Source organism: Mus caroli, unplaced genomic scaffold (assembly GCF_978045245.1).
Source record: "Mus caroli unplaced genomic scaffold, Mus_caroli_1 scaffold_11, whole genome shotgun sequence".
In the NCBI taxonomy this organism is placed as follows: domain Eukaryota; kingdom Metazoa; phylum Chordata; class Mammalia; order Rodentia; family Muridae; genus Mus; species Mus caroli.
In genome coordinates, this window is record NW_028227266.1 from 54,182,831 (window position 1) to 54,209,313 (window position 26,483).

Sequence of the window (26,483 nt, forward strand, 5' to 3'; positions counted from 1 at the left end):
AAGTGTTTCTTTTGACTCTAGTCTCTGTTAAGTTGACATAAAACTACTCAACATAAATGGTGTCAACATATGAACATCTTTCATTGAGGTACAAATCTGAGCTTGCCCACATCAAGACCCTGATCTGGTACCACTTCTCGATACATTGAGGGTCCATTGATTATGTTGGGCCTCTCCTATAAGTGATATGACAGGGATTTTTCCCTTGCTGGTATCGGTACTTTCTATTCTTCTTTCATCTACAATGATTCTGGTGCATCAACATAGTGGACCTAGAGGATGTCATGATCCTATGCATCACTATCATTACATCTCATGCAATGTTTACTTCCACCGAGAATTGTATTCGAAAGCAAGAGAAACAAGTTCATGCTCTTGGGATTGTCTAGCCCTACCACATACCATAATGATTGGTGGAAGCTGTAAGTTGAACATCACTAGAAAGACAAGGCTCCTGAAGCCTAAGTGCTGTCCTACAAGATGAAGTAGCTGTTTTGAACCGGTGACCAACAGATGGCGCTGATTCCCATACACTACAAACACAACATGCAGATCCTGGAAGCTAAAATGCCAGATCACCAACTAAGGAAACTTAATTCAGGTTGGCATTGAATTTTAGCAGTCTGGGGGCAGTGTCAGGCAGATCTCTGTGGGTTGAGCTAACCTTTTCACCACAGAGCAAGAGCAGCCATAGCTAAATAGATAGTGAGAGCCTGTCTAAAACCAAAACAAAATCTTAATTTTCTCTCTCCAATATCCTTAGGCTCCTCTGATTTAGAGACCTTTGCCTCTGGCTCGTTCTAAATTCTTGCTTGAAGAAAGGGGCTTGGGTTCAAGTTTGGTGTGGAAGGTGAGCCTTGTGGCAAGACAAGAGGAAAGGGGGTCAGAGATAAAGTAGGTAACAAGGATGTGACCACTGTGGGCAACTGCAGCACAGTCTTATGGAGAACCCTGCGTGAAATGGGTAAGAAGCTTTAGAACTGTCCTTTTGGAGGCCGAGAGGGCAGGCAAGTTGTGTGTCCATCAATTCCATTTTATAGGAAATTAGCTGACATTTTGAATTATAAAAGCTGTGGCTCACAGACTTAACTGCCATTTCCTCAGGAATTGCTTCTTTAATATTTTTTCCCCTGTGCTTTTTCCTAACTCAAGAAACTACATTTTTCAGGCCCCCTTTCCAAATGCCTTCCAGATGGGTTTGGCCAATGCAGGGACTCAGAGTACTTCTCTCCCTTGCATCCTCCCTCTCGCCTCCCTCCCTCCCTCCCTTCTTCCCTCCCTCCCTCCCTCCCTCCCTCCCTCCCTCAGTCTTTCCTTCCCTCCACAGCAGCATGTCTAGTAGCCCCTCTGTTCTCCCATTGTATCCATTTCTCACCCGCAGCACTAGTTTTCTAGCAATGCCAGTTTACAACTCAGATAATGGCACCTTCACCTGCCTGCTGTCTCTCCATTCCTAAGTAGCACCGGCTCCTTGCAGGCACTGGTCTGAGATGTGTCTCCTTGTCTGTTTTTGGCTTTTTTGCTCTTCCATAAGCTGATATAACAATGCCTTAAATTTAATTTCTTCCGTTCAGACCTATAGTGGATTGTGTTCTCATGATGAATCTAGTTCACTCCTAACCTAATGTCAATCCTGGCCTGTCTGGTTCTTCGGGTGTATATCAATCCCTCACGAGGCAGCCTCAGAACACCAAGAAGAATTTGAGCCAGCATTTATTATCTTAACGGTGGATATAGTCAGAATAGATTGCCAGAGATGATGAAAATAGGCACTAAAATAGGAGCTGTGAGTGTGCTCCAATCAGCCCTAGTTCCTTATAATTTCATAACTCTATTGTGCTGTACCAGAACACAACAGAGTAGAAATGTGGTTCATCTGAATTAATAATTACACCAAAAGCAAACTACATACCGATTTCAAAGCCTTGGGACAAAAAGTACACCGCCACAATAGATTTCATATCAAGGTCATTGATGGTGTTTTGGATATATTAGATTAAATGTACTCTATGAATAAAATTAAATTTCCTGTTTCTATTTTCTTTTTAAGTCCTCACATGTGCACACTTGTGTGTGATTGTGTGTGTGTGTGTGTGTGTGTGTGTGTGTGTGTACGCGCGCACCCTAGAGATTGAATTCAGCTATCTTCTTCAACTGCTCTCCACCTAATTTTTGAAAGAGGCTCTCACTGAACCTAAAGGTTGCATATTTGGTTAGACTGCCTGGCCAGCAAGTCCCACAGGTCCTTCTGTCTCTGCCACTCCAGAATTGGGATTGCAGGTATAGGTCACCACAGCCAGCTTTTATGTGTGAGCGATGCTCCATTTTTAACTTAGGTGCTAGGGATCAACCTCACTGTTCACTGACTCAGCATCTTTCTACCTTATTATTATGGCTCCTGGATAAATTAAAATCGCACACATAGACTTAATGTTATAGTTCCACTGTACAGCATTGGTTTAGAGGCCAAAAGGGCCTTTAAAAATGGTAAGAACTGAAAATAGCCGAGACAGAAAAGAATGGTAGTTGGCTGAATAATGACCTCCAAAGGTATCCCAGTCCCTAGAACCTGTGAATGTTACAATGTAAGACAGTAGAAATCCATGATTCTCTACATAATGCTTAACTGTGAGTCTAGCAGAAGGCAAGGGGAGATTGATACAGAAAATAGGATTTTTTTTTTAACTCAATCAATGGTGACAGTTGAGGTAAGAATCAATACTGAATGCATGAAATACTGAGGAATGGTTCTTAGTCACACAGGGCTATGAGAAATGAATCTCTGGAAGCTGTAAACCACAGGAAGACAGATTCTTCCCGAAAGCTTCCAGAGGGGATACAGCCTTGCCGAATTGCTAATTCTGACTCAGGGAAATTGATTCAGACTTCTCAAATCTAGGACTATAAAAACAGAGATCTGGAGACTGGCACTTCCGGTGTTGGTTTCGGGCTGCGAAGGTCAATCCCGAAGGAGTCACTGAGTGGAGTTCGGGAAAGCAGTGGCTCGCTCTCCCTCTCTTGTTCATTGGTAGCTCTCGCCCTAGCTGAGAAGGTTCCGCCCAGGGCATGCTGAAGGGCTGTCCTCCTCAGTTCTTCCTCCTTTTCTGCTTCCGCAGGATGGACCTGCTCGCCCAATGCCCCTGAAGACGGATGAGTCTTCTCTTGAACTTTTTCAAGTTCTCTGAAGAAGCCAATGGGATCTTTTTTACATCATGACTTCATCTGAATGCAAGAACAAGAAATAAGTTTTAGTTTTAAAATGACTCTGACTCAGTTCTGATGAGCATTTTAGACATGAGTTTATATCAGCAAATGGGTTCAGAGAGAGATCTTCAACCTTCTGCTTCATCTGTGAGCTTGCCTTGTGTCAAAAAGGCACCCAAACAGAGAAGAATTTCAATAGGCTCTCTTTTTTGGAGGGAGATGGACAGCAAACGAAAATCAAGGGAGCTCAGTGGTGGGGTGGAAGCAATTGCAAGTATTGAGAGGGTACATTCTGAAATGTGTGCTGATAAGAACTCCAATTTCTCAGCAAATACCTCTTCTGACAATGGACTGACTTCCATCAGCAAACAAACTGAAGACTTTAAGGACTGTCCTTTGTGCCTTTTATGGCTTTCTCAGGACAGATTTCCTGATATCATGACATGTCACCATAGATCTTGTGTGGATTGCTTACAATACATAAGGATAGAAATCTCTGAAAGTCGAGTTAACATCAGTTGTCCAGAATGCAAGGAACGGTTTAATCCCCATGACATTCGCTTGATATTAAGTGATGATGTCTTCATGGGAAAATATGAAGAATTTATGCTTCGACAGTGGCTCGTTGCAGATCCTGACTGTAGGTGGTGTCCGGCTCCAGACTGTGGATACGCTGTGATAGCATTTGGATGTGCCCGGTGTCCACAATTAACTTGTGGGCGAAAAGGCTGTGGAACAGAGTTTTGCTACCACTGTGAACAGATCTGGCATCCCAAACAGACCTGTGAGGCTGCTCTCTGGGAAAGAGCCCAGCGTTTATGCTTAAGAACTATACGCTTTTCACCTATTAGTTACAGACAGGAACCTAGAGCAGCAGCTGATGACATAAAGCCATGTCGACGATGTGCTGCTTATATAATCAAGATTGAGGATGGGAGTTGCAATCATATGACATGTGCTGTCTGTGGTTGTGAGTTTTGTTGGTTGTGCATGAAAGAAATCTCCAATTTACATTATCTAAGTCCCTCGGGTTGTAGTTTATGGGGGAAGAAACCCTGGAGCCGAAAGTAGAAAATCCTGTGGCAGCTGGGAACCCTTCTTGGTGCTCCCGTAGGGATTGCTCTCATAGCCAGCATTGTCCTTCCTGCCATGATCATTGGCATTCCTGTGTATGTGGGCCTCAAGATTCATGATTGCTATGAAGGCACAGATGTTTCAAAACACAAGTGGAATCTGGCTATAGCAAGTGGTGTTACCCTGTCTGTAATCGTCTCTCCGGTGGTAGCTGCAGGGACTATAGGCATTGGTGTTCCTACCATGCTAGCTTATGTCTATGGTGTGGTCCCAATTTCCCTCTGCAGAAACAGAGATTGTGGAGTGTCTGCAGGAAATGGGAAAGGAGTAAGGATTGAGTTTGATGATGAGAATGACATAAACGTAGGTGGGACTAACACAGCCGCGGATACAACATCAGTAGCAGAAGCAAAGCACAACACTAGCATAGGAGAGTGAAGTGTCAGCGGCCTGACTGGCAGTTTGAGTGCAAGTGGAAGCCACATGGATGGAATAGGCACTATTGGCAACAACCTGAGTGAGACAGTCAGTACCATAGCCTTAGATGGAGCTAGTATCAAAGGCAGTCTGTCAGGAAGTGCCATGATGAACTGTTTCAGCAATTTGCAAGTTCAAGACGAGGTACAGAAAGAAAGGTGTAGTCTCAGTAGAGAATCTGGCACAGTGAGTTTGGGAAGAATTTGTAATAACGGCAGCACCAAAGCAATGGCAGGATCCATTCTGAACTCCTACATCCCTCTGGACAGAAAAGGGAACAGTATGGAAGTGCAAGTGGATATTGAATCAAAGCCATTCAAGTTCCAACACAGCCGTGGAAGCAGCAGTGTGGATGACAGTGGTGCTGCCCAAGGCCACATGGGCAGGTCATACAGTGGCTTGCCTGAAGGTAAATCCAGTGCTACCGAGTGGTCCAAGGAAGCAACAAGAGGAAAAAAGTCAAAAAGTGGTAAACTGAGGGAAAAGTGTAACATGAAGATCAATGAGACCGGAGAGGACATGGATGACAGTTGTTACAGCCACAAAGCACACACTTAAGTGAGTTTGCAGTGCCATCCCTGAGTGACAACTTCCCAGCTGTGAACACCCTTCCTGAGGTAGAAAAGGATGGGCTGAAACATTCACCACACCAGTGCAGCAGGGCTCTGCTTTCCAAAACTGCTTCCTGTTCAGAAGTCCCACAGTCCATCCATGCAGCAGACGAGCATGGCACCAACTGACGTTCGGGGAAGCTGATGGTGGATGGTGATGCACTGAGAGAAACAAATAATGACCACTCGCACCAGACAGCAGACTTGAAAGTTGCTGTCCACACTACGGTGTAGGCCCATGAATGCTGCAGAGTAAGAACCACTGAACAACCTTGTTGGGAGTTGGTTGAACCATCTGTGACTATTAAGGTTACCAGCAAAAGCCAGGTTTTATAATTGTAATGCAAATACAATTTATATGTCTAGCAAAGCATTGTGTTTCATGGTGGTGTTAATTACCAAATTATGACATGAAGGCTTTAAAGTGTTCGTACCAGAATAAAACACTGCTTGATGCACATACAGCTGTATTGAGATAGAAAATTGGCTTAATTTGTAATCATGAGATACTAACACTGTTCTATGGCATTGTTAAGGAAAATGGAGGCTTAGGGGTAAGTGGTTAGTGACATTTTATTGAAATCACTAAAGGATGGAACTTGGCCGATTACTCGGTATATGACCCTCTTGATAACATTACTCTTCATAACTGAGCTGAAATTTCATTTCTTCATATGCAATGTAGATATCAGGCTTAATGCTGCCCATGGGTAACCATTCAGATACTTAGACACTTGGGCAAGATCAGGACAGTTTTGCACAACTCTGAAGCAGAAACACTTGGTACTGTTACATATCTCTAGTGTGGTTGTTGCCATTTTAGAAGAAGAAGGTAAGAGTAGGTAACTAAGGGACTGACATCAGCAGAAGACAATCCTATTAGGATGTAAGTATTACTGTCACCTGTCACTGAGGCAAGTTAGTGCCCTTTGATTCTTGATGCCTTTGAGAGGGACTGGATTTTATGAGCCTCCTCATTTGAGGATTTTGCTCTACCATTTCCCATAATGTCTTCTCTAGTCACCTAGGATAATATAGACAAATACAGCAAATAGGTAAACATGAATGTGATTATTAACTACACTGAAAAACTATTCACCTACAAAGACACATGCATCCTTTAGAAAATTTAACATTACACAACCTCAACTTTTAACATGAATATGTTTTTGAACCATGAAATCAAAACAATGCAGAGCTTGCACCAAGCTTACATAAAAGGTCAATGTGTGGCTTTGTTTCCTTTGGCTTTTCTTTACAGGATATGTTCAGCTGACACGAGCAGAGGTTGGCCAAAATACTGCCTGCACTATTGACTTCCCACACAACTCTCATGACAGACTGACCTCATAGTGGTCAAGTACTCCACCTTAGGTGTTTCCTCTAAGTGTTACCATTATGGTGCCTCTGAGCATTTTCTTTTGATAAAGAAGGAAAATGTGCAGGCTACAATCCTGTACCGTCATTTTCCTCACTGCTTCCATTAATCTGCTTAGATACCACTAGTTCTTTTAGCTGATACTGCTCATTATGGTGTTTGTACATTTGTTTGCATTCTAATTGTGTTCAGTAATGAGTGTGCAAACAGGAGACATGAAATGAATGTAAATAATAATGAAAAAACAAAGCCAAACAGAACAAAGATCTGGGAGTGAGGCTTAATAACAAGACACTTCAGCCTAGTGTGCCCGAAGTTGGAGTTTGCTATATACTCCACACCCCCACCCCATCTACACACACACCATGCAGTTTAAGGTACTAACCTTCTTTTAACTTCTTATAGCAGCCAGAGGTAACCAGTAAAGGAAACGTGTGTGTGTGTGTGTGTGTGTGTGTGTGTGTGTGTGTGTGTGTGTGTATTAAACCCACTGAACAACTTATTCCTCTTTACTATTTTTTAAAACAGAATTACTTATCTTTATTTCATATGTATAGGTGTCTTGCATGAATGTATATAAGTTTACGATATGCTTGCCTGTGTCCATGGAAGCCAGAAGAGGGCACTGAATCTCCTGAAACTGGAGTTACAGACAGTTGTGAGCCTCTATTTGGGTACCAGGAATGGAACCCAGGTTCTCTGTAAGAACAGCAAGTGCTCCCAAACACTGAGCCATCTCTCCACCCCTAGTTGTTTAAATTTTCAAATTAATTTTTAATTTAATTTTCTTATTGTGCTTAAAGATGCATAAAGAACTTTAACTATCTTATGTGCACAGTTTTGGAGGCAATAAGCACACTCTCATTGCTGTGTGGTATGCTACTATTGTCAAATTCTAAAACCTCAATATTTCAAACAGAAATTTGGTGACAAATAATACCTACCCTTTCCCTCCCCTAGCCCACTTGTGGTGGTTTAAATCTGCTTGACCCAGGGAGTGGCACTATTCATAGGTGTGGCCTTGAGTGGATGTGGACTTAAGTGGATGTGGCATTGTTGGAGTAGGTATGGCCTTGTTGGATTGGGTGTAGCCCTGTTAAAGTAGGTGTGACCTTGTAGGAGGAAGTGTGTCAGTGGGGAAGTTGGCAATGAGCCCCTCCTCCCAACCACGTGGGAGCTAGTCTTCTCCTACTGGCCTTCAGATGAAGATGTAGAATTCTCATGTCCCCTAGCACCCACAAGTTGGCTCACGATCATCTGTAACTCAATTTCCAGGGGATCCAATGCTGCCTTCTGGCTTCTGTGGGCATTAGACAGATACATGCATATAGGCAAAACATTCATATATATATAATAAAAATAAATGTTTTAAAAGTCCTAAAAACTATAATTCAGGATGAGATAAGGTCTCACCACAGTTAGAATAGCTATTAGTAATTAATTAGCTAATTAATTAATTAATACTGGGGAGGATGTAGACAATGAGTATAAATTAGTCTAACCACTTTGAAAAGCAGCATGAATGTCCCCCTCCCCCCCAAAAAAAACCCTAAAAACTACCATATTGTCCAGCTGTATCACTGCTGGTCATACATAAAAAAAAAAAAAAATGAAGTAAAAATACAATAGAATATACTTGGGAGTCCATGTTTAGTAAGGTGCTATTGTGGAAATTAGCCTTGTGTTGGTCAGCAGATGAATGGATAAATAAAATTGAGGGAGTTGAGTATTAGTCATCCATGAAGAAAAATAAAATCTTATCATATTTAGCAAATAGGATGAGATGGTGGGAGTTGTATTAAGTGAAATAAGCCAGACATACAGATTAACAAATTTCATGTATTCTTCCTTACATGTGGAAACTATAAAAAGGAAAAATGAAGGATCTGACTAAAAGTAGAAAAGCAATTGCTAGATCTGAGAAAGGTGTGGAAATGGTGGATGCTATGTGAGCTTTCCTGGGGAGACATGAGCAGATCTCTATACATTCCAGCCAGAGCACCAATGTGAGACCTAAGAAAAAACTCCTTCTGAGTCCAGCTTGGTGATGCACATCATTTCTTGGGCTTACTTACAGGAGCACAGGTAACCAAAAATTCTACCCAACATGGGGACAACTCACAAAAGTTGCATCCGTGGGAGCTTCTGCCCTCCCAGTCTCCTCTCCTCCAGCAACTGCTGTTATCATATAACCTCGAGGAGGGGCCTTGAAATTGCTTCCCAGCTTCCTGAGTCCTTGGAGTCTCCTTGCTTCTTGGAAGGTAGGTTACGATTTGGAGGAGATGGTTACTGAATAGTTTTGAGGATATAAGAACAGTATCTGGACATGATTAATTGACAGTGTGTGAGCACAATACAATATCATAATAGTCCCATTGATTTATGCAATGAGAAATAAAGGAAGGCATGAACAACAAGATTCTGAGGTCCAGCCCCCTGGTATAATGTACTTTCCATATTTCCACTTCCAGTTCTGATGACTCTCTCCTATTAAGTGGAGAGCAGGTGAGAGTGTGTTTAGTCAGGACAGGTGAGATAGCTCACACTTGATAAGTAAACTCTGAGTAAAGACGGGAAGTCATACTTTTGGAGCAATCTAAAAGTGTTCTGTGCAATTCTAAAATAGATGACACACTCCCAGAGTTCAGGTGCGTCCAGACTCAAAAGACCAAGACCTAGCTCTGCCATAAATCCAGTTCAAGATCAGCCTGGACAATTTAGCAAAACTCTCTCAAAATCAAAAACAAAACAAATCAGAAATGACTGGAGGTACAATTCAAGGACAGAATGCTCTCCTGGCGAGCACATAAGGCTCTCAATCCAATCCCCAGGGCTGAGAAACAAAAACACAAACAAACAAACAAAACCAACCAGATAGATCCAGTTGTAATAGTATTTGTGGTAAGAACCAGAAAACCACAATGGGGAAGACAGAAGGTGAGGAGAAATGTGTTAAGCAAAATTGAGTTTGTACAGAGATGTTCACAGATGAAATGTGGATATTTCCCAGCCTGAGGAGGGCATGAATCCTTTCCCTCCAGGTGAGGAGCTATTGATTGTTAATGGCTGTTGGGGGTTAAGAGTCATTTTGCCTTGAGAAGTGTAAGGTAAATTGTATTGCTAAATTGTTCATGATGAAATAAATTACCCTCCACACATGCAGTTAAGCAGTCCTAACTCAGCTCAATGGGTTATTTAAAAAAGAAGAAGAAAACACGAAAGGAGGACGACTACGTTGGGAAAAGAGGAGGTCCACAGGAAGTAGTAAGGTCATAAGATAACAGGGGATGAATACGATCAAAATCCATAACATGCATATATGAAATTTTCAAAGACTGAATAAGAATTGTTTTCAAAAGCAATGTGGACATGTACTGAGAATGTGGGGTGTGTTTCTAGGCCTCTTAGGTCAGTCTGGTCCATGTTCCCCTGCATCGATACTAGCTTCCTAACATCCTGTTATCACCAGCTGTCATCTATTTTAGTATGAGGCTTATCTGTCTGAAATGGCTCAAATGTCCCTCCCCTTCCCAAATTCACATGGAAATTCAATTCCCTAAGCAGCATTGTGTTTTAAAAGGTGGCACTTTATAAGGTATTGAGTCTTGAGGTTCTGCCCAGTGAAAGCTATTGTGTACCTGTGAGGACTCAGCATGCCTGGCTCTCCCGCATTGTGCCATCTTGGAGGCAGAACAGTCCTCCCTGGATACTAATTCTGCTGGCACCTTAACTTTAGACTGCTCTTCTTCCAGAACTACAAGACATACATTTCAGTCCTTTATAAATATAAAAACGTATTCCTGGCTCAGGTTTTTTGCTACAGCATCATCAATGGAGCACACACACACACACACACACACACACATGCAAACACACCCAGGCATGCATGCACACACTATACACAGCACACTCTGGTCAGTTATATATCAAGTGTGATTAGTAATTACTACTGAGGATGAGATGTCTTGCTTAAGCTACATTGTATCGCTTTCTTTCTTTGTTCTCTTATTGCCATCTTTTGTCATCTTCTACCCCCTTCTTTATCACCTATTTTCCTGCTAATTAGATTAACTAAAGCTTCAAGCACCTGTGTTTAAAAGCTATAGGATTAGATTCTTGGGGCTTAATAAAAGCACAGGGCTAAAGGGAGGAGCCTAGGGAGGGAGCTAGACAGCTTGAATATAAGGCTCACAATTAAGACTACCATACACTTTATCTTCTTCCAAATACTATACCTTCTGAGGTATGTTTGAGTATATGAGGTGTGTCATTAATAATATCAGATATGCTGGGATGTGTAGATTACATAGGACACCCTATGGCTATAGGGAACAAAGTAGGAAAGATACTCTGTCTAATTACTACTGACTTTAGAGCCAAAGATGGAACAGGGAAAGTGGCAGGGGGCCATAAATGTGAATTGCCAAAAATAGGGGAGGAAGCTCTCATTACATTTGACTTTTTGGACAGATATGTGTTTCATTTGAGGGAAATATTTAGTGCAAGGCAATTGCTTTGAATTTCACTTAAGAATTTCTAAGGGGTAATTGTCATTTTATGGTTCCTGGTCAGGGTTCGAGTAGGAGAGGACTGAGTTTTCCTTAAGGAGGTGACCACGGGGAGTTTGACCATGCTTTAGTGAATATATGGGCAACACAAATTGTGAATTTTTCTACTTTTTTTGGGTGCGGGATGAGGGGAAAGTCCCAAGAGGAGTGGTGGACCTGGAAGTACTGGAATGTGAGGGTGCTTGGGGGTCATGATGTGAAATTCCCATATTATATAAATATTACAGAAAAAAAAAGAAACCAATACATATGAGCTGAACATCGAGGTAGATAGCTTACCTGGCGTTGTTACACAACTACAAAGAAGGCAAGAGAGAGGCTAAGAATGTTTCTGTCTCTAACTTTGGCCAAGTTTTAAATAAATTTACTTTTATTTGAAAAATAATAAAAAGCATAGGTGCTATAAACACAGATTCAAGGGCATAAATCCAGGATCTACTACAGCTCTGGAGCAGCCACACTAAAGGTGGCTCTGGATGCTGAGGAGCTGAAACTGAGGGGAAGGCCAGTGTGGTCCTGAAGCCTCCTGGCACCAAGCAGATGGTGCTGAGGCACTGGCCCAGTAAGCTCCAACAAGCACTGCTGGTGAACCTTCAGTATGGGAGCACTCAGGCTGGTGCTGGAAGAGGGAGGTGAGGGAACACGTAACCCATACCCCGGTGCTTCACTGTTTTCTCCAGGAAAGTAGTCGATTCTTTCTTCATCCTGCCTTCCAGTTTTCAGTGTTGGCATCTTCTGAGCTAGAGTGTGGCTTTCTGGCTCATCTGTAATATTGTTTTCTGATGAGGACATTCTGTCTTCAATGTCATAGACACCTAGAAAAGGAACAGAGTTATCAGAATCTTTACATGTCAAAGTTCCAGCTCAAAGCCCCCAAGCAAGGTAGCTCTGCTTACTCAAAACCATCAGATGACACCCACAATACCGCACCATCACAGACAGCCTTTCCTCACATGGGAACAGAGAGGCTCCTCATTGGGAGCTTGCTGAAAAGACACACTCCTTTCCAAGGGCCACCAAGCTCCATCTGATAAGGAAACAACTCAGGGTAAGCTGCTTGGGAATGGTAGCAAGAGGAACAGAGTCCTGAAAACCAAGAAGCAATGGCTGGCTCCAATGCCCTACCACCCAGTAGGTTAAAATGAGACATGGAGAAAGACGACAGTCATACTCTGGAAGCCATCCATCATCGTCCTGACATGAAACCCTGGGCAAGGAGCAAGCACAATGAAGACATTGGCACCAAAACTGTTCTAGAATAGAGGACGTGTCAGAAGGCAGGAAGGGAAGCACAGAGATTCAGAAGAGGTGAAGGGCAACACTCTAGACACATCCGTAAGCCAGGCAGGGAGCATGGTCTTCAAATCCAAACACAGGCAGGCAACTCAACACTCAGGCTCAGATTCCCAGTGAGCAGGCAGCCCAAGGAAAGGTACATGACCTCTCCAGGTCCCAGGGAGTAAGGGCATAAAGATGAGATCAGCTGAGTCCCCAGGTGACCATGAGCTACCCACACTCAGTAGAACACTAATGCTGGCATTTCAGCTTCACCCAAATGAAAATGTGGGACCAGCAATATGGGAGAGCCTGACCTCAAGTTCCATGCTAGTACTTTACCTGAGAAGTTCTACATTCTGAACTACAAGAAACCCATATCAAAGCATCCAGTTGGGAAGGGTACTGGATTACATCATGCTGGGAACAGTTAGTCAGAGTCTAGATGGTTGTAATGTGGGGCTGCAGGCAACAAAGTCCATAGGCTAAGGGTCATACAACCAATTCCCCCAAACGGAAAGGACCAAACCACCTTACTAATTCCTAGTTAGGTCACTGAGGTGGCATGAGATTCCCCACCATAGAATATTCCAACAATATTAAATAATAAAAGATTAAAACAAAAAATATGAAAAAAGTAAGCTACAAGGCTGAATTTCATGACACACATCTCTCAGTACAGGGATGCCCCATGCTTACCAAGTCCTGGGGAGGAGGAACAGCATGAGTTTCAGGCTGATTTGAGTTATTTAGTGAGACACTGTTGTCTAAGGAGAAGGAGAAAAGCCGAGCCAGAAAGCCAGAACAGTGCATCATTGAAAGGAAAAGAGAAACATACTCCTCAGGGCATCATTCCTATGCATACAAGAGTAAAGAGACAGAGAAATGTACATTCAAACTTCAGCTATGTGTGGGAAGGAGGGTGGAGCTCTGCCACATCCTAGGTAAGCAGAGGTGAACAGGGATGCTGCCCCAGGATTGGAAAGACCACAGGCAGAAAGTAAGCTGAGGCCTGTGGACAGTGATGAGGACACAGTGGGAGGCCCTAAAACCAAGAGCCAGCATGCAATGAGTTATTTGGGACTAAAGCTAAGAAGCAGGAAAACATGAAAAAGTTCAGATGCAGAAAACAACCTGGCCAAAGGCCCCCAAAGAAGCCTACACAAGACAGAAGGTATAAGTTCAGGAAGTGGGACTCCAGGAAAGAATTTACACTTGATGTTACCAAGTCTCGAGGGTGAGGGGAGCCATAATGTCCTGGGAAACCCCACCCTTACCCAGTTTAAGGTCATAGAGTCAAGCAGCCCTCCTAAATTTTATTCATCCACATAGCCCACACACTTGTTACCTATAACTTCATAAATATCTCGAGTGGCTATAGGGATGCCCCATCCTTACCAAGCTGCTGGCAAACAGTCCTTCCATTTCATGCCCAGAAGGTCAAGGAAGCTGTTTAGCAGCATGGCAGCAGCTTCATATGTGTGCCATGCAGTATGCAGAGTGCATTTCTGAAGCTTTTTCTTCCACCAGGGTGGTAGACAAGCTGCACACGGTGCTTGTGTCAGAATTGGTACCCAGTAATTGTTGGCAGCATGGAAAAGAGGTGATTGTTTTCTATCTGGAGCCTGGGCACACATATCTTGTGAATGGGAGAGGTGCACTGTTCTGTGCATGTGAAACACTGCATCTGGGACAGCAGCTTTCCAGGTAGCTCCAAATGCTGGCAGTCCTGATGTACAAACAGTTCTACAACCCAACTGTCTCAAGCTATGCTGCAGTTTCTCTATTAACAGCAAGCCATACATGGTATCACAAAGGTGTGTGAGTGACTCATTACCTAATAGTTCTCAAAACAGGAATATCTCATCATGTGGACTGACGGGCTATGAGAGAGCAAGGTGAGATTAACGTTTGATAATGAAAAATACTGGCCCTTCCAGTCAGCTCCAGCACCGGGTCACCTTGGGCGGGGAGTCGGTGGACACCCCGAAGATCCCCCAGAGGACTCTTCATGCAATCTTAGGACCACCGGTGAGTAGAACACAACTTCTGTTCCAATCCAATCACGCGGGACCTGAGACAGCATTAGGAAAGCAGGAAACCCGGCCTGACCAGGGTCACAAGTCTCTTCCGGTCGGCACCAGCAATGAGTTACCTGGGCGCAGAGTCAGCGGACACCCTTAAGGTCTCTAGAGGACAGCTTCTGAGATAGACCCTGTTTCGGGCTCCAGACATCCGGGCACCTTCCCTGCCAGAGGAGAGGTGTCTGCCCTGCCCGGGAGGGCTTTGCTGGAGCACCTGGGGGAGCAATCTTGGTTCCCAGATCCCCTGAGACTAGTCTGTACAGGTGAGAGTGTGGACTACAGAAGCTAACAGCTTCTGTGGCAGGCCGAAGTAACACAGCTTCTGGGACAGGTCCTGTTTCAGGCCTTCATCTTCGGCCAGGAGGGAGGTCCGAATGCCAGATATCCGTGCAGCTACCCTGTAAGAGGAGAGCTTGCGTGCAGAGAGTGCTCTGACCACTGAAATTCAGAGGAGAGAGTTACTCTCCCAGGTCTTCTGATAGAGGCTAACAGAATCATGAGAGGAACAATCTCTAACCAGAGACAACTATAATAACTAACTCCAGAGATTACCCAACACACCCGAAAAGCTAGATCCAGATTTAAAAGCATATCTCATGATGATGGTAGAGGACATCAAGAAGGTCTGTAATAACTCACTTAAAAATACAGGAGAACACTGCTAAAGAGTTGCAAGTCCTTATAGAAAAACAGTAAAACACATCCAAACAGATGATGGAAATGAACAAAAGCATACTAGATCTAAAAAGGGAAGTAGACACAATAAATAAAACCCAAAGTGAGGCAACGCTGGAGATAGAAACCCTAGGAAAGAAATCTGGAACCATAGATGTGAGCATCAGCAACAGAATACAAGAGATGGAAGAGAGAATCTCAGGTGCATAAGATTCCATAGAGAACATCTGCACAAAAATCAAAGAAAATGCAAAATGCAAAAAGATCCTAACTCAAAATATACAGGAAATCCAGGACACAATGAGAAGACCAAACCTATGGATAATAGGAGTAGATGAGAATTAAGATTTTCAACTCAAAGGGCCAGCAAATATCTTCAACAAAATTATAGAAAACTTCCCAAACCTATAGAAAGAGATGCTGATGAACATACAAGAAACCTACAGAACTCCAAATAGACTGAACCAGAAAAGAAATTCCTCCTGACACATAATAATCAGAACAACAAATGCACTAAATAAAGATAGAATATTAAAAGCAGTAAGGGAAAAGGGTTAAGTAACATATGAAGGCAGGCCTATCAGAATTACACCAGACTTTTCACCAGAGACTATGAAAGCCAGAAGATCCTGGACAGATGTTATACAGACACTAAGAGAACACAAATGCCAGCCCAGGCTACTATACCCAACCAAACTTACAATTACTGTAGATGGAGAAACCAAAGTATTCCATGACAAAACCAAATTCACACATTATCTTTGCATGAGTCCAGCCCTTCAAAGGATAATAACAGAAAAAAAACAATACAAGGATGGAAATCACGCCCTAGGAAAAGCAAGAAAGTAATCCTTCAACAAACCTAAAAGAAGACAGCCACAAGAACAGAATGCCAACTCTAACGACAAAAATAATGGAAAGCAACAATTACTATTCTTTTTTCTGATTTATTTTATTTTATTTTATATTTTTATTAGGTATTTTCCTCAATTACATTTCCAATGCTATCCCAAAAGTCCCCCATACCCTCCCCCACACTCCCCTATCCACCCACTCCCACTTTTTGGCCCTGGCGTTCGCCTGTACTGGGCATATAAAGTTTGCATGTCCAATGCGCCTCTTTGTTTTTTTTCTTTAATTAGGTATTTTCCTCAATTACATTTCCAATGCTATCCCAAAAGTCCCCCATACCCTCCCCCCCACTCCCCTACCCACCCACTCCCACTTTTTGGCCCAGGCATTCCCCTGTAATAGGGCATATAAAGTTTGCAAGTCCAATGGGCCTCTCTTTCCAGTGATGGCGGACCAGGCCATCTTTTGATACATATGCAGCTAGAGTCAAGAGCTCCGGGGTATTGGTTAGTTCATAATGTTGTTCCACCTATAGGGTTGCAGATCCCTTTAGATCCTTGGGTACTTTCTCTAGCTCCTCCATTGGGAGCCCTGTGATCCATCCAATAGCTGACTGTGAGCATCCACTTATGTGTTTGCTAGGCCCCGGCATAGTCTCACAAGAGACAGCTCTATCTGGGTCCTTTCAGCAAAATCTTGCTAGTGTATGCAATGGTGTCAGTGTTTGGAAGCTGATTATGGGATGGATCCCCGGATATGGCAGTCTCTAGATGGTCCATCCTTTCGTCACAGCTCCAGACTTTGTAACTCCTTCCATGAGTGTTTTGTTCCCAATTCTAAGAAGGGGCAAAGTGTCCACATTTTGGTCTTGATCTTCTTGAGTTTCATGTGTTTTGCAAATTGTAACTTATATCTTGGGTATTCTAAGTTTCTGGGCTAATATCCACTTATCAGTGAGTGCATATCATTTGAGTTCTTCTGTGATTGGGTTACCTCACTCAGGATAATGCCCTCCAGGTCCAACCATTTGCCTAGGAATCTTAATATCAATGGACTCAATTCCCCAATAAAGACCTAGAATAACAGACTGGCTACAAAAACAGCACCCAACATTTTGCTGAAACCCATCTCAGGGAAAAAGACACACACTACCTCAGAATGAAAGGCTGGAAAATAATTTTCCAAGCAAATGGTCTGAAGAAACAATCTGGAGTAGCCATTCTGATATCTAATAAAATCGACTTCCACCCCAAAGTTATCAAAAAAGACAAGGAGGGACACTTCATACAAATCAAAGGTAAAATCTTCCAAGAGGAACTCTCAATTCTGAATATCTATGCTCCAAATACAAGGGCAGCCACATTCATTAAAGAAACTTTAGTAAAGCTCAAAGCACACATTGCACCTCACACAATAATAGTGGGAGATTTCAACACACCACTTTCATCAATGGACAAATCATGGAAAAAGAAACTAAACAGGGACACGATGAAACTAACAGAAGTTATGAAACAAATGGATTTAACAGATATCTACACAACATTTTATCCTAAAACAAAAGGATATACCTTCTTCTCAGCACCTCATGGTACCTTTTCCAAAATTGACCATATAATTGGTAACAAAACAGGCCTCAACAGATACAAAAATATTGAAATTGTCCCATGCATCCTATCAGATCATCATGGACTAAGGCTGATCTTCAAAAACAACATACATATTAGAAAGCCAACATTCACGTGGAAACTGAACAACATTCTTCTCAATGATACCTTGGTCAAGGAAGGAATAAAGAAAGATATTAAAGACTTTTTAGAGTTTAATGAAAATGTAGCCACAATATATCCAAACTTATGGGACACAATGAAAGCATTTTTAAGAGGAAAACTCATAGCTCTGAGTGCCCCCAAATAGAAAGTAGAGAGAGCACACACTAGCAGCTTGACAACACACCTAAAAGCTCTAGAACAAAAGGAAGCAAATTCAACCAAAAGGAGTAGATGGCAGGAAATAATCAAACTCAGGGGCGAATTCAACCAAGTGGAAACAAGAACTATTCAAAGAATCAACCAAACAAGGAGCTGGTTCTTGAGAAAATCAACAAGATAGATAAACCCTTAGCCAGAATCACTAGAGGGCACAAGGACAGCATCCTAATTAACAAAATCAGAAATGAAAAGGGAGACATAACAACAGATCCTGAAGAAATCCAAAACACCATCAGATCCTTCTACAAAAGGCTATACTCAACAAAACTGGAAAACCTGGATGAAATGGACAAGTTTCTACACAGATACCAGGTACCAAAGTTAAATCAGGATCAGGTTAATGATCTAAACAGTCCTAAATCCCCTTAAGTAATAGAAACAGTCATTAATAGTCTCCCAACCAAAAAAAGCCCAGGACCAGATGGGTTTAGTGCAGAGTTCTATCAGACCTTCAAAGAAGATCTAATTCCAGTTCTTCACAAACTATTTCACAAAATAGAAGCAGAAGGTACTCTACCCAATTCATTTTAAGAAGCCACAATAACTCTGATACCAAAACCACAAAATGACCCAACTAAGATAGAGGACTTCAGACCAATTTCCCTTATGAATATCGATGTTAAAATACTCAATAAAATTCTCGCTCACCGAATCCAAGAACACATCAAAACAATAATCCATCCTGACCAGGTAGGTTTCATTCCAGGGAGGCAGGGATGGTTTAATATATGCAAATCCATCAACATAATCCACTACATAAACAAACACAAAGACAAAAACTACATGATCATCTCGTTAGATGAAGAGAAAGCATTTGACAAAATCCAATACCCATTCATGATAAAAGTCTTGGAAAGATCAGGAATTGAAGGCCCATACCTAAACATGATAAAAAGCAATCTACAGCAAACCAGTATCCAACATCAAAGTAAATGGTGAGAAGCTGGAAACAATCCCACTAAAATCAGGGACTAGACAATGCTGCCCACTTTCTCCCTATCTATTCAACATAGTACTTGAAGTCCTAGCTAGAGCAATTCGACAACAAAAGGAGATCAAGGGGATACAAATTGGAAAGGAAGAAATCAAAATATCACTTTTTGCAGATGATATGATAGTATATATAAGTGACCCTAAAAATTCCACCAGAGAACTCCTAAAACTGATAAACACCTTCAGTGAAGTAGCTGGATATAAAATTAACTCAAACAAGTCAATGGCCTTTCTCTACACAAAGGATAAACAGGCTGAGAAAGAAATTAGGAAAACACTCTTCACAATGGTCACAAATAATATAAAATACCTTGGCATGATTCTAACTAAGGAAGTGAAAGATCTGTATGATAAGAACTTCAAGTCTCTGAAGAAAGAAACTAAAGAAGATCTCAGAAGATGGAAAGAACTCCCATGCTCATGGATTGGCAGGATCAATATAGTAAAAATGGCTATCTTGCCAAAAGCAATCTACACATTCAGTGCAATCCCCATCAAAATTCCAACTCAATTCTTCAACGAATTAGAAAGAGCAATCTGCAAATTCATCTGGAATAAAAAAAAAAAAAAAAAAAAAAAAAAACTAGGATAGCATAAACTCTTCTCAAGGATAAAAGAACCTCTGGTGGAATCACCATGCCTGGTCTAAAGCTTTACTACAGAGCAATTGTGATAAAAACTACATGGTACTGGTATAATGACAGACAAGTAGGCCAATGGAATAGAATTGAAGATCCAGAAATGAACCACACACCTATGGTCACTTGATCTTTGACAAGGGAGCTAAAACCATCCAATAGAAGAAAGACAGCATTTTCAACAAATGGTGCTGGCAGAACTGGTGGTTATCATGTAGAAGAATGCGAATTGATCCATTCCTATCTCCTTGTACTATGGTCAAATCTAAGTGGATCAAGGAACTCCACATAAAACCAGAGACACTGAAACTTATAGAGGAGAAAGTGTGGGAAAGCCTCGAAGATATGGGCACAGGGGAAAAATTCCTGAATAGAACAGCAATGGCTTATGCTGTAAGATTGAGCATCGACAAATGGCACCTCATAAAATTGCAAATCTTCTGTAGGGCAAAAGACACCATCAATAAGACAAAAAGGCCACCAACAGATTGGGAAAAGATCTTTACCTATCCTAAATCAGATAGGGGACTAATATCTCTTGTGTGCACCCTGGCTCACCAGCAAAGCAGATGCCACAACAGGGTCCTTCCGCACACGTTTATTGGGAGAGCTTGATTACTTGATTGGGAGGCGAAGAGACCCCAAGCCCAGAACTGGTGCTGCTTATATAGGATTAGGAGAGGCATGTCTCACACCCGGATTGGTTGTGCTTGGGTTATGCTTACCACCTCATTTGCATGCCTACATCTGATTGGTTAACTTGTCTCTCATCTGATTGGTTAATGTCTCTCTCATCTGATTGGTTAACTTGTCTCTCATCTGATTGGTTAACTCTGGTTAATTCTCAAAACCTCATCTTGGCAAAAGAACCTTTACTGCCTATGTATGTGTGGTGGCCAGCAGTAGCCAGCCCCACCCTGCAACAGCACATATGGCTTCCCAAAAATATCCAATATATATAAAGAACTCAAGAAGGTGGACTCCAGAAAATCAAATAACCCCATTAAAAAATGGGGCTCAGAGCTAAACAAAGAATTCTCACCAGAGGAATACCGAATGGCAGAGAAGCACCTGAAAAAATGTTCAACATCCTTAATCATCAGAGAAATGCAAATCAAAACAACCCTGAGATTCCATCTCACACCAGTCAGAATTGCTAAGATCAAAAATTCAGGTGACAGCAGATGCTGGCGAGGATGTGGAGAAAGAGGAACACTCCTCCATTGTTGGTAGGATTGCAAGCTTGTACAACCACTCTGGAAATCAGTCTGGCGGTTCCTCAGAAAATTGGACATAGTACTACCAGAGGATCCCACAATACCTCTCCTGGGCATATATCCAGAAGATGTTCCAACTGGTAAGCAGGACACATGCTCCACTATGTTCATAGCAGCCTTATTTATAATAGCCAGAAGCTGGAAAGAACCCAGATGCCCCTCAACAGAGGAATGGATACAAAAAATGTGGTACATTTACACAATGGAGTACTACTCAACTATTAAAAGGAATGAATTTATGAAATTCCTAGACAAATGGTTGGACCTGGAGGGCATCATCCTGAGTGAGGTAACACAATCACAAAAGAACTCAAATGATATGTACTCACTGATAAATGGATGTTAACCCAGAAACTTAGTATACCTGAAATATAAGATACAATTTGCAAAACACATGAAACTAAAGAAGAACAAAGACCAAAGTATGGACACTTTGCCCCTTCTTAGAATTGGGAACAATCACCCATGGAAGGAGTTACAGAGACAAAGTTTGGAGTTGAGACAAAAGGATGGACCATCTAGAGACTGCCATATCCAGGGATCAATCCCATAATTAGCCTCCAAACGATGACACCATTGCATATACTAGCAAGTGTTTGCTGAAAGGACCCAGATATAGCTGTCTCTTGTGAGACTATGCCGGGGCCTAGCAAACACATAAGTGGATGCTCACAGTCAGCTATTGGGTGGATCACAGGGCCCCCAATGGAGGAGCTAGAGAAAGTATCCAAGGAGCTAAAGAGATCTGCAACCCTGTAGGTTCAACAACATTATGAACTAACCAGTACCCCAGAGCTCTTGACTCTAGCTGCATATGTATCAAAAGATGGCCTAGTCGGCCATCACTGGAAAGAGAGGCCCATTGGACATGCAACTTTATATGCTCCAGTACAGGGAACACCAGGGCCAAAAAGTGGGAATGGGTGGGTAGGGGGGGGGGGAGGGTATAGGGGACTTTTGGGATAGCATTAGAAATGTAATTGAGGAAAATACATAATAAAAAATATTTAAAAAAAAAAGAATTTCAAGTCTCTGAAGAAAGAAATTAAAGAAGATCTCAGAAGATGGAAAGATCTCCCATGCTCATGGATTGGCAGGATCAACATTGTAAAAATGACTATATTGTCAAAAGCAATCTACATATTCAATGCAATCCCCATCAAAATTCCAACTCAATTCTCAACAATTAGAAAGGGCAATCAGCAAATTCATCTGGAATAACAAAAAAACTAGGATAGCAAAAACTCTTCTCAAGGATAAAAGAACCTCTGGGGGAATCACCAGGCCCAACCTAAAGCTGTACTACAGAGCAATTGTGATAAAAAAACAAAAAACAAACAAAAAAAAAACTGCATGGTACTGGTATAGAGACAGACAAGTAGACCAATGGAATAGAACTGAAGACCCAGATATGAACCCATACACCTTTGGTCACTTGATCTTTGACAAGGGAGCTAAAACCATCCAATAGAAGAAAGACAGCATTTTCAACAAATGGTGCTGGCAGAACTGGTGGTTATCATGTAGAAGAATGCGAATTGATCCATTCCTATCTGCTTGTACTAAGGTCAAATCTAAGTGGATTAAGGAACTCCACATAAAACCAGAGACACTGAAACTTATAGAGGAGAAAGTGGGGAAAAGCCTCGAAGATATGGGCACAGGGGAAAAATTCCTGAATAGAACAGCAATGGCTTGTGCTGTAGATCGAGAATAGACAAATGGCACCTCATAAAATTGCAAAGCTTCTGTAGGGCAAAAGACACCGTCAATAAGACAAAAAGACCACCAACAGATTGGGAAAGGATCTTTACCTATCCTAAATCAGATAGGGGACTAATATCCAAAATATACAAAGAGCTCAAGAAGCTGGACTCCAGAAAATCAAATAACCCCATTAAAAAATGGGGCTCAGAACTGAACAAAGAATTCTCACCTGAGGAATACCGAATGGCAGAGAAGCACCTGAAAATATGTTCAACATCCTTAATCATCAGGGAAATGCAACTCAAAAAAACCCTGAGATTCCACCTCACACCAGTCAGAATGGCTAAGATCAAAAATTCAGGTGACAGCAGATGCTGGCGAGGATGTGGAGAAAGAGGAACAGTCCTCCATTGCTGGTGGGATTGCAAGCTTGTACAACCACTCTGGAAATCAGTCTGATGGTTCCTCAGAAAATCGGACATAGTACTACTGGAGGATCCAGCAATACCTCTCTTGGGCATATATCCAGAAGATGTTCCAAATGGTAAGCCGGACACATGCTCCACTATGTTCATAGCAGCCTTATTTATAATAGCCAGAAGCTAGAAAGAACCCAGATGTCCCTCATCAGAGGAATGGATACAGAAAATGTGCTACATTTACACAATGGAGTAAAACTCAGCTATTAAAAAGAATGAATTTATGAAATTCCTAGGCAAATGGATCACAAAAGAACGCAAATGATATGTTCTCACTGATAAGTGGATATTAGCCCAGAAACTTAGAATACCCAAGATATAAGATACAATCTGCAAAACACATGAAACTCAAGAAGAACAAAGACCAAAATGTGAACACTTTGCCCCTTCTTAATATTGGGAACAAAACACCCATGGAAGGAGTTACAGAGACAAAGTTTGGAGCTGAGATGAAAGGATGGACCATCTAGAGACTGCCATACCCGAGGATCCATCCTATAATCAGCCTCCAAACACTAACACCATTGCATACACTAGCAAGATTTTGCTGAAAGGACCCAGATATAGCTGTCTCTTGTGAGGCTATGCTGAGGCCTAGCAAACATAGAAGTGAATGCTCACAGTCAGCTATTGGATGGATCACAGGGCCATGGAGCTAGAGAAAATACCCAAGGAGCTAAAGGGGTCTGCAACCCTATAGATGGAACAACAATACGAATTAACCAGTACCCCCCCCTTCCAGAGCTGGTGTTTCTAGCTGCATATGTATCACAAGATGGCCTAGTCAGCCATCTTTGGAAAGAGAGGCCCATTGGTTTTGCAAACTTTATATGCCTCAGTACAGGGGTACACCAGGGAGTGGGAGTGGGGAGGGTATGGGGGAATTTGGGGATAGAATTGGAAATGTAAATGAAGAAAATACCTAATTAAAATAATTCTGGGTGAGCAAGAAAAAAAAATAAATAAATAAATGGAATTTTTTACATTTTAGGTGCATATAGGTATCACAACTTATGTTCTTTTTTAAAGTCTGTGCTGGTCACTTACTTGAAGAAATATTGGAACTTTATTTCATTATACCAGAAATACTGTACAAGAACCAAAGAATAAATTTTGGATGCCGTGAAAAAAAAAAAAGAAAAGAAAAAAAAAAAAAAAAAGAAAAATACTGGTGCCACTTCCAGGATCCTAGGCAATACATGATGAACAGTCACTTCCGATAATATTTTTGTGACCCTGGCCTTTACAGGCTGGGCCATCTCTCCCAGTTAGGAACGGTCTCTTCTCCACATCCTTGTCCTCCTGTTTGGAGGCCCAACGGGAACAGTCTTTATCTCCTCAGAATCTGAATCTGAAACGGGAAGCAGAAGAGACAGAGATGAGTTTGTGACCAAGGTTTTCTCACAGTGCCCTGGATGGATCAAGATGCCTTCTTTCCTGCTCTCCCCATGTATGGGGAACATTTCTGCTGGTTTTGATTCTTTCTCTGGGTCTATTCTCAAGCTGGGAATTACAATTCTCAGGGAATTGAACTCTTCCCTCTTGGTGCAGTTCTCCTGCTTGAACAGGGGGTCACCAGCAAACTTCATAACTGCTCCCCAGCGAAAGGAGCAACTGAGGTGACATACCAAGTCTCAAATGGCTGTCTCCCTAGGAATATTCCTATGAAGTGCTCACTTCTATCTTCACACTGTTAGGCTCAAGTCTGTGAACACCTTTGTCAGGGAGTCAGGTAGGGCCATGATTCATGAGGCACAAGGTACTCTGACAGACAGATAGCAGGTAAGTGAAGAACTATTAATAAAACACTCACTTCTCTGTCTGAGGAAACACAGAGTAGAGGTTTACTTTAGGTCAAGGAAGTAAAGAGAGTAGGGACAAAACGTCAGGACAAGGGAGCCAGTGAAAAAGATCCCAGAGTCTCTTTGGACTGCCAGGCAGAGAACCCAGTGCCACCATAGCCTAAGAAAGCAGAAGGAAGAGGAGACTCAGAGTAAGAGATAATCAGAGAAAGGTGATTGCAGGTTGTCAGGCTCTGGGGGCTAGGCAGGACACACAGTACAGACTAAGTGCATGGACAATGAGAGATTGTGGTCATCACTCTTTATGAGAAGCAAAGCCTATGACATTACTGCAAAGGCTCCTGGGAAGACAATGGAGGAAATCACACTCAGCTTACAAACTACTGCCTACAGGACTCAAGAAACACCTCAGAGATTTTCTCAAGAGGAAGACACAGAAGCTCCACAGACACCAAGGGACAGCTAGTGGTCTCAGGCAGCCACGACAATGGGATAGTAGAAGATGGTGGTAGGATAGTTGAGGACTCGGCATGTGTGAGTCTGTGGCCTCAGTTTCAAGGAGAGGTGGTGGCGAAGTGTCCATGTGTTTTAGCTCTGTTAAATACCTACTATGGTTGTGGGGAGGACTCCACAGTCCTCTTCATCTTATGAACTTAAGAAAAATTATAATCCTAAGAAAGATTATTTGAGAAACAGGCTGAATGGGACCCAAAGGCCATATCCCTCATGACTTCCCCAATGAACAGACCATCCCCTAACCCCCTTGCATGGAACCTCCACAAGCCCCTCAAGTTCGCAGAGCACTGGGTGTCAATGAGGTGCAAGCTCTGTGCTCACCTACCAGATGCTACAGTGAGCAAAGGCAAGAGTGCTCTGCTCTGGCTCTACGTGTGTCTTATAAAATGGGGCTACAAGGACCAAAAGGACAGAAAGAAAGCTGCATGTGCTTCTCCATGTATGGACAGAGCACAGTGAGGTCTCCTTGCCTTGGACTGATGGTCCAATCCATAAGACTCACGTCTCCAGGTTTGTGCCAAGTGTCCAGGAGAGAGTTGTGTCCCCACTAGGTGGGTTCCCTCTGTCACAGGTCAGTTTCCCAAAGTCAAACTATTATGGACACACTTGACTAGATCTTTATGATACACAACAAAGGAGACAGGAGGAAGCGGGTGTGCCGGCACAGACTGTGTTTAAATGGCAGAGCACACAGCAGACACAGTAGAACGCACAGACTGCACTGCTCACGTTATACCTTGAAAAGGAAAAGCTCACGAACCTCCACATATCTCACCACCTTCTCTGCTCCCTTGCCTCTGAAGCACAAGGAGTGACCTGGCTGTTGCTGGGCCTTCTTGCTGCATTACACAGGGATGCTTTGACTTTAGCTCAATCTCTTCCTGC

The 26,483-nt window shown here is 42.4% G+C and overlaps 1 pseudogene; it reads left to right on the forward strand.

Moving 5' to 3' along the window:
* The first annotated feature begins 3,164 nt into the window (after positions 1-3,164).
* On the forward strand, positions 3,165-5,628 carry LOC147002027 (E3 ubiquitin-protein ligase RNF19A pseudogene; annotated as a pseudogene).
* The last annotated feature ends 20,855 nt before the right edge of the window (positions 5,629-26,483 follow it).